Source organism: Lipophrys pholis (assembly GCF_963383615.2).
Source record: "Lipophrys pholis genome assembly, chromosome: 20".
Classification (NCBI taxonomy): Eukaryota; Metazoa; Chordata; class Actinopteri; order Blenniiformes; family Blenniidae; genus Lipophrys; species Lipophrys pholis.
In genome coordinates, this window is record NC_137648.1 from 3,747,397 (window position 1) to 3,763,253 (window position 15,857).

The 15,857-nt window shown below is 45.3% G+C and overlaps 1 protein-coding gene across 2 annotated transcripts in view; it reads left to right on the top strand.

Moving 5' to 3' along the window:
* The first annotated feature begins 1,419 nt into the window (after positions 1-1,419).
* The window catches only part of LOC308125437 (cadherin-6-like), a 78,517-nt gene continuing 64,079 nt past the window's right edge, over positions 1,420-15,857 (top strand). The window contains exons 1-2 of one of the 2 annotated variants that reach the window (XM_080489169.1): positions 1,489-1,581; positions 1,619-1,740. The gene's annotated coding sequence lies outside the window, so the exon portion shown is untranslated. Of the gene's footprint in view, positions 1,741-15,857 lie in introns of both variants that reach the window. The other variant, XM_080489170.1, reaches the window with a different exon arrangement.

The following is a 15,857-nucleotide window of genomic DNA, read 5'->3' on the forward strand; positions in this document are numbered from 1 at the left end:
TGAAATACTTCATCTTTATCTATATGCATGTCTATTGTGAAGCATAAATGATCTCGTAGATTAAAAACCCTGTGAAATCTGTCCAACTGGGAGAATTTGAATCACACTCTTGAGAGTTTCCACTCACAGGCCAGAAGTGCACATACTGTGTTTTGGTCTGCAGCCATTGTACTGCGAACAGCATGTCTGGAGCAAATAAAATAACTTAATAATAACAGTCTTGGACTGTAAAGACCCACATGTGTCTTTACACAGCCTCAGAGAAAGCCTGATGTCTGGATTCATTCCATTTATGATGGGAATGTCCCTGCAGCTGCAGCTTGGCTAGTGTATGTATTTATTTATGTATGTGGCCACTGTTTAACATCGGACTGCTTCTTGAACCGAGGTCAGAAGCTTTCAGGCCAGAGGATGACGCTCAGATCATGTCTTGTTTTATTTATTAGCAAATTAGGCCCCATTTACACCACTTTTCTAGTGAAAACGCATTGGTGTTTTAGAAATAGTTTCGAAAACATCTTTTTACACAGAAATGGCAGAAACGCGGAAAACGATGTTTTTAATGCAATGAAAAGAACAATATACTATAAAAATTGGCAGTACACGGACATTGGTATCATAACGCATGTGCAGCAGGACTATTTATTAAGGCTGTGGTGTGCATGTAGAGGGACTTTTGAACCACAGCAAACGCATTTTGTTTTCATTTAATTTGTAATATATGCTGTTAGCCTAATGTTACCTATAATGTCATTCACATTGGTTGCCGTGGAGATGGTGAAGCATTCGAAATGAGGAGGGCGTGGCCAAGGGGTTAATTGCTAGATTATATTTAAAGAGCCCGGCACACCAACAAGGAGTGATGCCGGGGTTAAAAAGTGACACAGAAATCTATATTTTAATGTTTTGCCACAAAGTTACAGACATTTCATGTGGACTGTAATAACGCATGCGGGAATAAATATCAGAATAGGACACTTCTTTTGTGGATATCATCAGTAAAATCTGGAATTTAAACAAAAGTGACAAAAAAAAAGCAACTGTGCTATTGTCCACTATCCATCCTTGTTTCTTCATAATCACTTTTTCCTTGATAAATAATCTCTGGATCCGCCCCCTGCTCCAATTTAATTAGCTATTGTTGTTTGCGCATGGTTTTAAAGAGCGGAGGAGGGTAAATATAATGCATGGAGTGGCTGAAACTCACAGTCAACCTCTGACTTGTTTAATCGGATTAAAGAAACCGACACGTAAACTTGCGCTTCGCGACGCAGAAGCGACGGAGTCGGAACGTGCGCGCTCCTTCCATCGATCCATCGCCATCCTTTTGTTTTGTGTGTGTGTGTGTCGTCAGTGCATGCGTGTGTGTGTGTGTGTGTGTGTGTGTCCTCCCCGTTCTTCTCTTTTTTTTTTCTGCTGGGGACTTGTGAATGGCAGCCAATGGGAGGGTTGAGTCCCCCCTCAGCCTCTCGCAGCCTCCCTGACATCCACACGGAGAAGTGATGCAGCGCGACTGAGACGCGCAGTTGAGGTGGAACAACACCAAAAAAAAAAAAAAAAAAAAAGGTGCAGAGAGAGAGAGTGAGAGAGAGAGAGAGAGAGAGAGAGAGAGAGAGAGAGAGAGAGAGAGAGAGAGAGAGAGAGAGAGAGAGAGAGAGAGAGAGAAAAGAAGAAGAACGGATACACTCAGCTGCGAAAGAAGAAGAAATAACCTCCTCTTAGAATAAACTTCATCAGCAGGTGAGGCTTTGCTTATAACTTGTGTTTGATGCGTGTGTGTGGAAGATGATCTCCTTTTATTTGTGAACCATCCAGCGGGGCGGACTTACTTGTTTCTGCGGCGTTTTCCCAGCACGCGAGTCGGTTTGTTTAATCATTTTTTAAATAATATTATTCCCATTATTCTTTTAGGGTAAAGCGTCGCGTATTTCACGCGTTTCAACCGCCGGGTTCGGAGAGGTTACTGGAATAATATAAAAGGTCTTTGTGTACTTGGCGTTTTGTTGTTTTAAATGGAAATGAGTTGAAACTTATTTGCATCCACAACCATTGCAGGTTTGGTCGATGCGTGGAGGAGCGGGTTCGTTTAACTTTTCCCTCTTTTCCGTGCGTAATTCTCATCCGTTATTCCTGCGCGGGGACGCAGCGGCGGGGTAATAGCGCGCCCCTCCTGGGTACAGAGGTCCCGCAGGACGCACGGACCTTCATACAAAGCCTGTGTTTTTTGTTTTGTTTTGTTTTTTCTTAATTTCTAAATGTATTATTTTGCTGAAGCGTGCTTTAACGCGCATCCTCGCAGAACCCGATGTTTCTTCCTCCGGATCCGCGGGATGCGGATCGATGCAGGTGGGACAGCGTGCTCAGATAAAAGGCGGATGGCTCTTCTATCTGCGGCTGCCTGCAGTCAGTCGCACCGTGGTGCTCTGCTGCTCTAAGATCAGCTCATAACCCCCCCCCCCCCCCCCCCCTTTTTTTGCCCCCCACCCCTCCTCCCTTTTGCGCTCTTGGAGTTGACTCAAGTTTTCTCAAACAACATGTCCTCCAGCGTTATTGACAACATGATGATATCAGTGATGTGGCTGTGAATATTTAATGCTCTTGCTGAATAATGCAGGGGGTGGCTTGAAAAAAAAAGAAAAAAAAAAGGAGAAGGGGTGATTGCTGTTTTGCTGAAAAGATGCAGGTGTTGACAGGAAGGAAGGGATCTGGATGCAAAGTTTCACTGTCCTTTGCTCCGTGTGTGTGTGTGTGTGTGTGTGTGTGTGTGTGTGTGTGTGTGTGTGTGTGTGTGTGTGTGTGCTTTATGTGCTTGAAGGCAGCCAAGGAAGTTGTTTGGAGAACTTGTCAAACTACCACTGGAGTCTTCCCCCCCCCCCCCCCCCCCCCCCACTCAACTAAAGTGATATCAACCTGAAGCCAGTAGGTTAACTTCTTGTTTTTATATATATATGTTTAAAAAAAAAAAAAAAAAGTGTTGGGAGAGTGAACAGCTTGAGTGGATGAAGAAGAAGAAGAAGAAGAAGAAGAAGTAGGGGGAAAAAAAGAGAGATTGTCTGGTTTTGTGGTCCAGGTTTTTTCTTTCCACATGCTGGTTTTGAAGTTCAGAGATGAAAGGGACAGAGTTGAATCTGTGGCTGATCAAAGTCGTACAGAAAACACGGCAGGTACTGAATATTTAAAGCCTCTGCAAATAGAGTCCCCTTCCGTGTGTGTGTGTGTGTGTGTGTGTGTGTGTGTGTGTGTGTGTGTGTGTGTGTGTGTGTGTGTGTGTGTGTGTGTTTGTTGCGTGAAGGATCATGCAGCTACCACATCGCCGTCCATGCATTTTTACGACGCCGGTATGAAGACGTTAAAAGTAATGCTGCAGAACTGATTTGACAGGCAGGGAGAATAGACACATCACAGCCATCAGCATTTTTATTTAAAAAAAGAGGTGGGATTACAAAAGACCTCCTCATGTTTCATCTCTTTCTCGACCAAATATCTTCACTGCACGGGTCATGTGCAGCAGCAGCAGCAGCAGCAGCAGCAGCAGCAGCAGCAGCTCAGAGGGACGCTCCAAAAAGAGCCAGACTCCGTCCCGTCCCTGTGTTGACGTCACGGGACGGGGGGCTTACCCGCCGGCCGGCCGGCCGGCCCGCCGTGGCCGCTGACCCGAGCTGATTACATTATTTGTGCTCCAGATGGGCAGCATCATTTGTGATGTGTCCCCGCTCGTAATATTGAACATCTCGAGTCCTCAGTCACCACAGCGACATCTGGAGCTAATAAAATCACATCTCAGTGGCCCTCCGCCTGCTTTAAAGCCCCCCATCACCTCCTCCTCCTCCTCCTCCTCCTTCATCTTCTTCTTTCCTCCTTTTCGGGTGCTTGTGGACATTTGTTGATCCTGCTCGCTCAGCCACAGGCTCTAACGTGTGTGTTGGTGTTCACAGTCACCTCTGGGCATTGTAGTTGGGTAGATGCACCTTGATTGTTTGAGTGCATTAGTCACGCTCTGCAGGATGTGATAATAAATCATGACGTTGTTTGTGTTGCCAGTGTGCCGGGATTCCTCCGAAGGGTTTTTCTTCTCTCTCTCTCTCTCTCTCTCTCTCTCTCTCTCTCTCTCTCTCTCTCTCTCTCTCTCTCTCTCTCTCTCTCTCTCTCTCTTCACGTGCCAGAGACTCATCTGGAGTTGTAACTTTCATTTTGAGCCAAGTGGTTTTTTTTTCTTCTTTCCAGAAGAAGTAAATCCTCTCCTGTACAAGATGGTTTTGGTTATGAAATGTAACCTTTCGCAGATTGAGGCTCTGGACGTGGTTTTCAAAACGCGGCAGTGTAAACAGGAAACTTTTCGAAAACCAAAGTGCAAAAAACCATGCCTTTTCATTCAAAACTAGATTATTGGCAGATCAGAAGATTTACTTTTTCACTCCCAGGGTTAGTATTCAAGTGTTTTCCACGGCAAAACAAAACACTTCAAGCTCAGATTTGCACTATTCTCATCGGCATTCACACTCACTTAGCATCAATAACGAACTCTTCTGCAACAAAACCTGTACATTTAATGACATTTCTGCACTTTTCAAAGTACTGATTGATATTTTTGTCATTTGAACATCAGTTAATTAAAAAAGCAATCATAGAAAGAACTCCTTGTTAAATGTTGAATCAAAACTGTTTCTTGAATTCATCAGTGACCAAAATATACATTTCTTGTAACTACACTTGTTTGCATCCAGAGAAATAGTTGAAGCAGTAGAAAATTATTTTATGTTCATCGTATACTATGCTTTTTTTTGTGTGTTTGTATTAGTTATAAACTGTTGTTCTGCACAAAAAATCTACATTTATTGAAATTGCTGCACTTTTTCAAAGTCCTAATTTATATTTTTGTCATATTTTGACATTTTACTCTGCAAACAGCCAATCCATGAAATGAAACAAACATCAACAGATTCATCAATAGTCTTGTCTTGCAACCCTGCAGTTGCTCAAAGCTCTAAAAATGCCCAGGTTGCAACCTTTAAAAGATTCTTTTTTTTGTTGTTTTCTTTTTAAATACTTTTTCACCTCCAGTCCTGGTTTTAAAGTGTTTTCAAGAAAAAAAATGACACACTTTTGGAAAAAAATTCACACTCTTCTTAACACTATTTAGCATTTTTGCCCCTTTTCGACGTTTAAAAGTCAAAACAACATCAAACTCTTAAAGCAAATGATAAACAGATTGTCCTGAAAATAGAATAATTGTTATAACTTAATGTAAATCGATTGAATTGAAACTGCCTATTTCAATGATACGATTCAGTTTTAGCTGAATCTTGCCTTTCCTGAAATCCGATTTGCCATTTTTGCCATTTTTTGGTATCTGAAACACAAAAGTTGAAAGAAAATGATCAATAGATGAATCAATTTTGAAGATAATATGCATTTATAAAAACATCAATCTTTGATGGCTTTTTTTTTTCTAATTCTTTTTGATTCCAGCTTTGAACTAAACCGTCAAAAGAAAGACACTTTTTAGCTGAATTTTGCCCTTTTAGAAGGACTAATCAACATGATGGCCTCTTCGACTCAAAACAATGATCAATAGATTCATCAATAATGAAAAGGGACATGCGTTGCAGCTCCAGATGTGCTTACATCTACTAAAATGGCAGCCGTGCAACATTTAACTGATGAGTCAATTAGTTAATCAATTTTCCATGGATTTTGTTCCCAAAGCTTTCAGACTCTAGCTTAGCTAGTAAACAACATACAGTATGCTTTTGAATTACTTATTGACACTTTTGCTATATATTGACACCTAAAGAACTGATTAGTTAATTTTTCAACTGTAGACTTGCTTTCATCAAGAAAATGACAGAGTTGCACATTTTAGCAGATTATTGGATTGGTCGATTTTTTTTATCACAAACTCAGTTTAATCCTTTTTTCCCAGATAATACATCATATCTAAAATCGAATTATAGACTTTTAGTTGGAACTCGTTGACTTTTTAGCTACCCACTGGAATCTTAAACTCGAAACAATAAATCAATTCATAAAGAAAACGGTCACCAGAGTCATCCGTTGTGAAAAGCTCGAGTCTTGTAGATAATTTTTTCAATATATTTACAATAAAGGCATTTTTTCAAAATCTGTTTTAGTAGATAAACAGTCTCTGTTTTTGCGTTTTCATTTCAGAAAAGTCTCGCATTTACACGACAACATTTCAAAAACTATGTCCATTTCCACGGAAACGGCAGAGATGTTGAAAACAATGCAGTTTATATGTTTGCCCACTAGTGGGTGCAGTCATTTATTTTTGTCATGAAACCACACACATGCGTACGGAGAACTATACGCTATAAACTTGTATTGCTATTCCAGGACTGGGAGTCATGACACTCTGGATTGCCGCCATTGTCGTTATTCGCCATCTACTCTCTCATGTGGATAAGAACTGTTGCCTACAGCCGACACTCCATTTGAGGTTTAATGTCCTTCTTTGAGAAACAGTACTTGACTTTTGTGTGATATTCTGACTCTGGTGAAAAGCATCAATGGGGCGGCTGTGGCCCAGTTGGTACAGCGGGTCATCTTCCAGTCACAACGTTTAGTGGTTCGATCCGCCATCTTGACCCCTCCATGTGTCGCGGTGACACTGAACCCCAAGTTCCTGGCGATTGAGGTCGATTATTCACGAGGCCGCGGTTATTGTTGTGTGTCAATGTGACTAAAGTGCTTTAAAATGCTTTGAAACAGCTGAAGTGGAGAAAACGTGCAACATTTGGTGAAAATAATCACGACTTTCAGTTCTTGAATTGCTTGTACCCCCCCCCCCCCCCCCCCCCCCCCCCCCCCCCCCGACCACCACCACCCTCCCACTCACATGTCATTCATTTCTTGAGGCTTCTTGTGGCCATTAGGGCAAATTTTCTGCAGGGCAAGAACGGCAACTTCATAACCGCTCCTCGCTAATCAGACAGATTTCCCTCAGAGACGGCTATTTATGGAGCACTCAGAGCCGTAATTGCACAGAAACGAAAATAAGGCAAGACACGTTTTTCTTTCCTCATCCACCAACACGCTGTGGGGGGAGGGGGGGGGGGGGGGTTAAAAAAAAAAAAACCCCTGTGACATCTGTTTCCAGTTAAATGACTATTGGCAGTGCCGGCCATCACCCATCACCTCCCCTCTGAAGGTCAATACTGAGTGTCCCTGATTTCATTTCTTTCCATGAGTTTAAAAAAAGACAGTTAAGCCGCGGCGAGGCTGTTTCTCGACAGGTTTCGGGCGGAGAGGATTTGAGAGCTGGACGTTAGCCAGGAGAATTGAACATCTCTGTAGAGCCTTCGAAAATCCCCCCTTCCTTAAATAAGAAAAAAGGGTCTAAAAGTTCTATTTAGCTCTCTGTGTGCTGAGAAGATAAATACACATGGATCAGACAATTTATACCTCACTTAACAATGGGTAATTATCGGAAACTCTGTTTCCGGAGTATCTGGATGAGTGCTGGATGAGAGGATACAGTGCACGGCTTCGGAACTGGTATTAAAAGAAGAGTCCAGCCTTACAGTATGGCACGCTCGGACGGATGTGACTACAAAATCACTTAGATTTGTGTCTTTGGGGTGGGAGACGGAGTAAATTGCTGCCAATGTTGAATAATGCAGTCTGCCAACAGCTTTTTCACTCCACCCCCACCCCCTCACCCCCCGCCCCAAACGGCGGCTTGGCTCCACAGCTTTTTCTAATTATGAAGCGGCTGAGAGATAGCTTCACAACTTCCCCGACACCGTGGTGCTGGTGAGGCGGGAGCTGGCCGGACAGCAATCTAGCCGAATTACCAACAAAGCCTCCGCAGACTTGTGGAGTTTAGCAAACATATTTCCTCACAAAAAGCAGCATCTCCCCCACCTACCTATTCAGCCACGAAATGTACACTCAGATTCACAACACGCACACACACACGTACAAACACACACACACACACACACACACACACACACACACACACACACACACACACACACACACACACACACTCACACACACACACACACACACACACACACACACACACACACACACACACACACACGCACAGTGGCAAACAAACCCGGTACAAAGAGGCGAAGGTGTACAGTTCTCTGCACGCTTCTCAGCACAATTTAACAAGATATATTAGTCACCCAGGAGGCAGTAGAAAGCCCGACGTCCACCGTGCGCTGCAGACTGCAGTCTGACGGTGGAAGATAGTGATTTACAACAAAGCCCCGTAGACCATGGCACAATTTCAAGAGTTGCGGAAATGACACTGGTAAAGCAGGGGCATGAAAGTCTATCCACCCAGCCACGTCTCATTTCTTACGCTGTTTTGCCCCGGGACGGGGGGGAGGGCGAGAACTGGAGGGGGCAGATGACAAATCCAGCACTGTGGCGGAATCACACAATGCTGACTCGAGCCTCCGGAGTCCAATTTCTCTCGTTTTCTTTTTTTTTTTTTTGGATGGGTGTCATCAAAAATAGGAGTGATATAAAAAAAAAATAGTGGCAGCCCACCTTCAAGGACAGTCCCCCTCCTCGCGCCTGAATTTAAGGTGAAATCGATTTCTTGACCCCGCCAGCGCACCGTTAGACTTCTGGATTAGATTTGGAATTAAATCTCTATATCCAATATGTGAGCGGGTGGAAAACAATAATCATCTAATAGTGGAAATCACAGGTTCAGATCACTATCAAAATCTAATCAGCTCGTTCCTCAGCTCCGGGCCAATTCTGCTGCCAAATTTCATGGAAATTTGTACGTGGTGGTGTGTGGTGTGTGGGGGGGGGGGGGCTTCTCAGACGCCATGCTGACACACAGATTAACTGACAGGGGTGAAAATGCAACTTTCCACAAAATGTGGTCACACAGTCACATATTAGGGACCAAAGTCATTACATACTGGAGCTTAAAAAAAAAGAAATCAGAATTAGATCTTGGAAAGCTTTTCGCTAATTGATTTTTCTTTTTTTTTAAATAGAAAAGTGACCTCTAAGCACTCAAAAACATTTTGAGCTGATAATAAAGTTGGTCATCAAACTTAACTGTGATAGTCATTTAAACCAATGGTTTCTTAACATTTTATCTTGATTAGCCAATAAAAGAAAAAAGAAAGGCTGTGGAATTTTCCCACAACTTTACTTATGTCCGACGGGCAATCAGGAAGACTGAACAGCAGCAAGACGGACAAGACACACTGTATGATTATTCTAAACTCAGGCATTAAAACGATGAAGAAATATCAAGTATACAAATATATATGTATACCATTTCAATTTAAAGTGATTTCCAATATGATTCATCTAATTTATTCCACGTTTTTGGGACATTTGAAGAAATGAAGTACACATGTGTAGAGTTGCATAAGAAATGAGCTGAAGAACAATCAGGTAAATGCACTCTAGAACATTGTACGCTCATTTTATTCAAAAATAATCTCCAAACTTCACCAATTAAACCAGAGATAATGAACATTTTCTTAACAGAGACACTTCAGATTTCAAACTATACTAACTTTCCTTGTGTTTAGAATCACAAAATATATTGTGTCCAGAGTTTGGCAAGAACACAAAACTTCCCCACAAAAAAGTTTGATTAAGGAGACAAATCACACATGAGACCCCAACTGATCTAAATATCCACATTTCCTCCTCTAAGTTTGGATGAATCCTCACTTCCTTCAACGTTTAGGACAGCAAACAATAAACAATAAATTTAAACCTAGTTTTTATTGAATCCGTCCGTTATTTTCTCATCTCTGCTGTTATTTAGATTCATGGCTGCTGTGATGGTGAACATCTCAATATCATTTTAACATGTTATTATTACAGTTTGGTTGTTTACTTCTCACTACATCATTTATATTCTATGTTTTAAGCCATTAATTGAGTGAAAGCTGCACAAAACGCAACTGCTTTTTGGTGTATTGGCAATAATTTAATCATTCATTGAGCAATCTGCAATTGAAATATATGAGGTTTGTGAGCATGAACGACTGAAATGAATCACAGAATTGATTCAGTTTGGTTTTACGGTGATCTAAATGGTAGTTTACATGTTTTCTGACAAGTAACTGACTGTTGCACACAGGCGTACAGTAAAAGGCACAAAAAAAAAAAAAGAAAGAAGAAAACCTCATGTAGGTGATGTCTTGCATGACGTGCGTGTTGTAGGAGGCTGTAAGAGGAGGGAGGGCGAACGTGAGTGAGTGCAGCAGACAGATCATGTCCGCCGGTCCTGCCTTTCTCCCCCTCTAGTTGGATTCCTGTCTGTGCAAAGCCCAGAGGCTTAACTCGGGCTGCAGTAAGTGGACTGAGGAACGCTAAACACTGTCTGGGGGAAGGCTGCTGAACATGACAGCCAGTTAATAAGTGTATGGAAGACGAGCAAGAAAGTGCATGGAGGGGGCGGACGGAGGAGGAGGATGAAGGGGGTTGGGTGGGGGGGAAAGGTTGTCTGTCTGACTTTTGAGACTTTGGTGAAGGCAAAAGAGTGGGGGTGGAAGAGGGGTGGGAAATATTGACTCTGGGATGACGAGAGGGTAATGGGAGATCAGAGAGTCCAGCCACAGGACAAGGAGCATTAGCGCCTGACTGGTGTACAATGAAGACAGAGGAGGCAGTGAAGGGAAAGGGTCGAGTAGCGGATGAAAGAGGGGAAGGGGAGGGGTGGGTGGGTGGGTGGGTGACGGGACTCTGAGAGAGAGCAAAGTAGAGGGAGGTATGGCGAGAGGAGGCGATAATGATGCTTACTTTACTCCAGCAAGGCAGCTGCAGTACAAGCTGTCAGCTTCAGGCAACACGGGTGGGACCATGTTGGGAATACTTGGGATGTCAACAACCCCCCCCCCCCCCCCAACACACACACACACACACACACACACACACACACACACACACACCCACACTCCGTCCTAACCCTCCCCCCCCCCCAACATCCAAAACAGCAGCGACCGTGTGTGATAGATTGTGGGTGTGTGATCACACGTGTGTTTGTTTGCCGAGGTCCTTTTGTGCGTGCGAGCGCATGCATTGGTGTGTCTTTGTGTGACTTTTAGCGTGTCAATTTTTCTTGGCAGCGGCGAAAGCGGAGTGATGTGATTTTCCCCTCTAACAGCCTCCAGGAGTAATGATCCAGGTTATTGCAGATGACGTGCAACACCTCAACCCAGCGGGCACTGGCGCTGCAAAAAAAACAAAAAAAAACAACAACCTGTCCTCTTGGGTTCAGCTTGAGGGAGGCCGTTGTCTTGGCGGCACAATTCCTCCGTCTCCCAAACCTGTCGCCTTCAGATGGGGGGGGGGGGTGTCTCCTTGTGTGGATAATGCTCTCCTGTCTATGTTGTGAATGATATCTGGACTCTATTGTGCGCCTGTTTCCTCCACCGTGCCATTGTCCTGCAGAATGCCTTTGTGAGTTTTCTTTCCCTTTCTCTCTCCCAGAAGAGCTGTATTCGAAGGTGCTGTAAATGAACAGGCAAACACATCAGCAAAGGTCCCCTATTTGCTTTCAATCCCTGGAGTGAAAAGGAGAGGTTTCTGCCATTGTTCTGCTACTTCTCAAAACATTAGGATGCCTCCCTGTGAACGAGCGAAATAGAAAGACCTCTACACAAGGTACCTGTCGAATCAAAGCTTGTGTACCGCTCCGGGACTCTATATATTCCTCGGGGAAGGACATAATACAAGCTTTCTGCAGCAGCATGGGACACGCAGTAATAACGCTGCGCTACTGTTTCGGGCTGGATAATACTCGCGGCGGCTCTCAGACAGTGTGTGTCTTTGTGAATGGGGGGCGAAACCTGTCCCATTTTGAGAAAAGGTCACTCTTGAAGACCCCACAGCAGCTCAAGCACTGCGCTCTGACATGAATAACTGACAAACAGATGTGTACAGGTCTCCCAGGCCTCCAATTATGCTTTGGTGCCGCTGTCCGTCAAAGACAAATGGGGCAGGACCTGCCAGAGGACCTTGAAGTTGCTGCTGGAGCCGGCAGCCTCCGAGTCCACCCCTGTGCACAAAGAGCTCCGAGCCCCTCCACAGTAATTGAGTTTGATCTAATGAAGGCGATGCCAAACTTGGGTTATTATTTGCCCGAGGACAATGCAAGAGAGTTGAATTCGTTGTTTGGGAAAGGTGCCGGGGGAATTTCTTTGAAATGGAAAAATTGCATTAAACATTCCATTTGTATTAATTATATGGTGCCTCTCATTAACAGGGGCGCTCTCAAGAGCAGCGGCAGAACCGCTGCCGGTGGTATCGGGCTTAAAGCAGCACTCCAAGCAAAAATATTAGAGGCAACCATCCACGCCCGAGGCGCTCAGCCTGCGATGTCACTGGAATGAATGAACATCGCCATATTCCAAAGCATTGTGTCTAGACCTTTGGTCCTACGAGACATCAGTCACTCAAGTTACTCACCACCAGATTCAATTAATCATAGCCTTAATTCAATCCGGTGGTCGGGCCTCCCAGCTGTAAGCCTCTAAGTGGGTTTTAAGAGTGCGCTGGTGAGCGCTTCCCCACGCCGGAGCCTGCGGGGCTCCTCCGTCTACCAGGGATTTAGTGACACTCCAAAGGTCAAGGGTTAGACTCACAGAGGCAGGTGGGATGGTGACTTGGGCCCGGCGTAGTTAATTTGCAAACATGAGTAGCCGACGTGTGCATGCAGCAGCCGCCTCCCCTCGCCTCCCCTCCCCCACCCGCCCTCCTCGAGGCGGCGAGTGTGCATGCATGGACACAGCAGACACACAGAACACAATGTCAGAAGTCGACCTACAGTAGCAGAGGCAGACACTTGTGAAATGCAGTGTGGATCTCCTCGGTCTCATAAATAATGGACGTTGGTGAAGCATCTGTCAACTTTTCTGTCAACCCAGTTCCAGATGGGAGTCAGACAGGCCAGGCCGGAGCAGCGTGTTACATACACATAACAAACCCTCCATCCAGTGTGTCTCATGCACCCTCGCCCTGTTTACATCGGTACACTGACACCTGTGTTCACCTACACGCCTCAGCCTATCTTCTGATTTATTAGGTCCTGCACTCGGCTTATTCGAGCCTTTTCTTCTCAGATGTGCTTGCCACACACCAAAATTCAATCACTGGAAGAAAAACAGCAAGTGTGCTCCGAAGACCTCCCCTTGGTTCAGTAAATAAAAGTTTGGTTTCCTATCTAAATACACACATATTGCCCGAAACGGCTCCTTGCATCAGTAGCACCTCCTCGCACGGTGGCGGTGAGGCGGTAAACAGCCACCTCCAGCTCACCGCGGGTTTGTTGACTTAAATATGGCAGCGCTCGCTTAACATTAAACACTCGCTGTGAGTTCCTTCCAGACGTAGCCGCGGAGCTGTCGCACTCACTAAGTCGTACTTCCTCTGGCACCCGAGCAAGATGCCAGAGGAAAGTCGGGGAGTGTTGTCCATGGGCAGCGGGCCAGGGACTGGGGGGGGTTTGACGGTGTTGGGGGGGGGTGGGCAAGCAAGCAAAAAGAACGCGAGAGACTCGTGCACCGGAACGGGCTTCAGCAGCGACTCGGGGGCTCCTCGTCTCGCTTCCCTTCCTCCGGTGGCAGCCCGGGCAGCGGCGGGATGAGTGTGCCGGGCACTGCCGGGTGGCGGTTACTGTACGGTTGCTTTATGGACTAAAGCGCCGTCTTCCCGGCCTTGTCGTAATAGAGGATTCAGCTCATAAAGCAGCATCATGATTTGCAATAAGCAGAGTTAGGGGAGAGTAATGAAGGTGTAAATCAACCGAGCCATTCTTCCTTTTTATTTTTTCCTCTTCTTCTTTTAATCTGACGTTGGCAGTCTCTCTCTCTTTCGCTCTCTCTCTCTTTCGCTCTCTCTCTGTCTTTCGCTCTCTCTCTCTCTCGCTCTCCGGTCCGCTCCCTCCTCTGCCTCCCTCTCTCCCTCTCTTTGCAGTAATGGAAAGCCTGGCACTCTGTAATAAAGCAGAGTGAGCAGCAGTATTAGTAAACAGTCTCTGCAATCATTCAGCCAAGTCCAACTCCTTTATTTTGTGTATGCGTGAAGTATTTCATCGCCCCGTATGGTGTTAAGGTTGTGGGCGTGGGGGGCTAATGAATGAGGGTGGAATGAAGAGTATTTAATTCCAGTCTGGGAGAGAGGGAGCGGCGGGGACTATTTGTTGGGCCTCCTCATAAGAACGCCTTTGTTTTCATTTTTTCACAGAGCTTCTGGACAAAAAAGCCTCTCTCTCTTTTTTTTTTTTTCTCAATGGCAGCTCTGGGAATGTAGATGCAAATTCACTGCATACAAGCTCACCAAAGACGAATAGGACCACACAGCATTGAGGGGGTGGGGGCTTGCCTTCCTTGGCCTGGCCTGGCCTTGCCTCGCTTCGCCTGACTCGCCGCCCTTTTCCCTGAATAAAGACGTCATCAGAATTTTGAAATGGAGCAGTGGGTTGGATTGGAAGCAATCATCAAAAAAAAAGAGAGACTCCAATACTCCTGAGTTAAAATGCCTGGCTGGGAATCATGTTAAAATTTCCATTCCTCGCTCCAAATCGATCGTATGGGTCCCTGCTCTCCAATATCCATGGTCACCTTTGCTATAAAGTAGGGTATTACTTCTTTAATGCAGTGGAGTTTCATTCTCTGACCACTGAGGAGAGGAAGGAAAAGAAACGTATCTGGCGACCTCAAACACAAAGAAATGATGGCCGGGGGCTGCGTGAGAAAGTCACCTGTATTTTTAGAGGCATGTTTCAGATATAAACGTTCATGAGGAAGCTTTTGACGCCCACCCGTGACATTGGGTTGAATTACCCCCGTCTGCCTGTTTAACGCTGGCCAGCCTCCACGGACACGTTAATGCAGTATTGATTGTTTATCTGTAATAACACCATGCTGTTGCTGCTCGGGTGACAACAGCTAACAGAGGGGAGGAGAAGGAGGAGAGGGTTTAGGGGGCGAAGGAGGGGGAGGGTGCCGCGGGTGGTAAGGTGGTGATAGATAACGCCGTATACCCTCTTTTGACTGGTGAATCTGGGGTAAAACGAGGTGGCTGAACATATCCTATCTGGCAATAGTCCAGGTGTGAAATGGGAAATAGAAACTGGGGTGAAAACGTCGGTGCAATGTGGCCGTGGCTTGATAAGGCCGTCTACGAAATAATTCAATCTGCCCATACGGCCATTCCTGTAGCTTCCAGCGATGCCGTCCTCCCACTCCCTGGGCCCGGAGCCCATATGGCCGGCTACAGTGTCTCTCTGTGGCCTATGACCTCGTCCCGTTGCCGTGCTAACCAAGACCTCCCCCCGAGGAGCTTGGTAATTACAAAATAAGCTGGAAGCCACAGCGACCATGAGGAAAAAGGTGAGTGTGATTAAAGATGTGTGTACAGCAAAGTTCAAGGGGGTACTGAGTCGTGTGTCTCGGCAGCGCTCGGGAATCAAACGCTAACTCGGATCAATCGGGCTTCTTTGTTCATTAGAGTCCTTCGTTCCCGGGAGTGGCAATAAAAAAACCAAGCCATCAGCGGCGCTCATTTCAGTGATGAGCCGGCCGTCCCTCAGGGGTAACTAGCCGAGGTAAATAAACACGAGTCACAGTTAAGGTCAGAGGAGATCGCGGCCGCATGTTGTTCATCTCGGAGGTTGGCCGAATCCACTTTGATTGGACAGAGAAACCCTCGTTTACAGGAAACAGTGCACGGATCCCTTCAAATCTCCTCCCAAACAAACACGGATTTACATGCGTCATTTGAATCCCGATGCCATCGCAAATGCAGGGGTTTATTCTTGAAGGGGATTCACACAATTTGTGCTATTTTCATTTGTTATTTCCTTTGTGTCCTAAGGCTGGGCTGATACCCTG